At 46.3% G+C, this 2,598-nt stretch overlaps 1 pseudogene; it reads right to left on the bottom strand.

The window, feature by feature from the left end:
• Positions 1-414: 414 nt before the first annotated feature.
• On the bottom strand, positions 415-1,358 carry LOC121169148 (annotated as a pseudogene).
• Positions 1,359-2,598: the final 1,240 nt, after the last annotated feature.

Here is a 2,598-nt window from a genome sequence, read left to right as displayed (position 1 = left end):
TGCTGTTGCTTACTTTTTCCTTTGCTGTGGTTCTTCTTTTTTTCCCCAAAGATTTGTTTATATTTATTGGAAAGGCACATATACAGAGAGAAAGATCCCCTGTTCGCTGGTTCACCTCCCAAGTGGCTGCAACAGCTGGAGCTAAGCTGATCCAAAGCCAGAAGTCAGGAGTTTCTTCTGGGTCTCCCACGTGGGTGCAGGGACTCAAGACTTTGGGCCATTCTCTGTTACCTTCCCAGGCCACAAGCAGGGAGCTGGATGGGAAGCGGGGCTGCCTGGACATGAACTGGTGTCAATATGGGATCCTGGCGCATGCAAGGTGAGGACTTTAGCCACTAGGCTGCCTCACTGGCTACCCCCATTTTTTTTTTTTTTAAACAACTGGCAGTCAATTTATTCAAATAGTTGGTCAGCTTAGGCATCTGCAATGCTGATTTCCATTGGTTCAATGCTGATGGAAGGATCTGCTTTAACACTCTCAGAAGGACTGTGCAGGTCAATGAGCTGGTTGTGGACCCATATCTGGAAATGATCCCAGGTCTTAGAAAGTTCCCCACAAAGTGTTTTTCTTTTAGTGTTTCTCAGTGTCTTAGTAGGCATTCAAACAGATCCTTTCACTTTCAGATTTTTCTTCTTTGCTTCTCTGATCAAGTCAGCACACACCTTCTCCAGGGACTTGATGCTGCAGCTGTTCAGAGTGATCAAAATGCGGTGAATGGCTACCCCTGGCTCCACAGAGTCTAGCCAGTATCCTTAAAAGCGATGACTGCACATCACTGCATGACTCACTTGTTTCTCAGCAAGAGTGAGCAGTGGTGAATCAGGAGCGGGAGGAGCCAGACACAGTCTGCACAACCCGCTCAACAGCATCTTCCTCAGAAACAAGCGTGGTTAATCGTTGTACAACCACAGCTTCACCTTCCTTCAAATATTTCCTTTCAGTTTATATTTTGACTTATCATTTAATATTACTTACTTTGCTATGAGTTCTGAACTATACCTGCTCAGTATGTTTTCTTCAGTTAATTCTTTTTTTTTTTTTTGGTGGATTTTTTTTTTGTGTGTGTGTGTCATTATCATCTCCCTCACCTCCAATTTTATATCAGGTCCAGGATATTCATTTTTTAGAGATAATCATTTTTAGTTTTGATGATTTAAACATAGTTGATTGACCTGATTCTTGTGTGTGCTTGCCAATACAGGGTCCAGCACAGTCCGTGGTCCCAATCAGCTAATGCATATGCAGGTGATTGCAATTGCTGGGGCAGTTCTGCCTCCAGCCCCGTCTTCTACACAAACCAATGGCTGTTGCAGTCCAGCCCGATCTTGCCCACTACACGCTCAACCTTCACATACATCGGTGAGAGCTGCAGCCTAGTTGCAGCAACTCGCAATAACCCCCACTAGGCCTGCCCCCCTGCCCTGGTTCCCGTGCTTGCCAGTTAGTACAGCAGACTGATCCAATCTGTCTCACTTCCCTTTCAGCTCTTGTACATGTCAATGGGCCTTGAAGCCTAATTCAACCCAAACAGCCCCACTATTCACCCCACACATGTGCTGGTGGGTGCCACTCTGTGTCTAGCCATGCCCGTCCCAGTTCTGATTCTCATGTTCACCAGTCAGAGTGGCAACTCAGAGGGAGGTGCCCACTGTTTCCCTACTGGGCCCACTCCCACTCCTGGGTTGTGCACTCTCCAGGTGGTTCTGTAGTACAGCTTGACAGAATTTGCTCTCTGTGTCAGTCTCTTCCAGCTGATGCTGCTGCAAAACTAGGTATTCTTTTTAAAACAGTTGTTGTATTTCATTTTGAGAGTTTGATACTAATTTTTGAAAAAGACATTTGAAAAGAAAGATTGATTTTGCTTATTTGAAAGCTAAGTTAGTTATTTGAAAAGTTATTGGAAAGGTAGAGTTACAGAGACATATAGGTCTTCCGTTGTCTGGTTCACTTTTCAAGTGGCTGCAACAAGTAGGACTGGGCCAATCCAAAAGCAGGATCCCGGAGCTTCTTCTGTGTTTCCCATGTAGGTGCATGATCCTAAGGACACTGCTTTCCCAGGTGTATTAGCAGGGGGCTGTTTCTTTATATATATATATATATATATTTTAGATTTATTTTTTTATTTTTATTGGAAAGGCAGATATACATAGAGAAGAAGATCCTCCGTCTGATGATTCACTCCCCAAGTGAGCGCAACGGTCGACGCTATGCCGGTCCGAAGCCAGGAGCCTCCTCCGGGTCTCCCACGCGGGTGCAGGGTCCCAAAGCTATGGGCTGTCCTCGACTGCTTTCCCGGGCCACAGGCAGGGAGCTGGAAGGGAAGCGGGGCTGCCGGGATTAGAACCGGCGCGCACATGGGATCCAGGGCGTGCAAGGCGAGGACCTTAACCACTGCGCCACCGCGCCGGGCCAGTCGTATATAGAATTAAAATGCATGGAAGTGGCGAATCCAAGGAGCTGTTTTTTAAGCAGCATGGCTGGATCTCGTACTGGTGCACATGTGGGTGGGATGCCTGTTCCTCAGGCGGGTACTTAATGTGCACTGGCCCCAATACTGATTGTTCTTTTCTCAAAGATTTATTAGTTTTTATTTGAGA

The sequence above is a fragment of the Ochotona curzoniae genome, unplaced genomic scaffold (genome assembly GCF_017591425.1).
Source record: "Ochotona curzoniae isolate NIBS_2020 unplaced genomic scaffold, NIBS_Ocur_1.0 scaffold_1852, whole genome shotgun sequence".
Taxonomy (NCBI): Eukaryota; Metazoa; Chordata; class Mammalia; order Lagomorpha; family Ochotonidae; genus Ochotona; species Ochotona curzoniae.
Note: the sequence above shows the minus strand (reverse complement) of the source record. Positions and strands in the feature narration are given on the sequence as shown.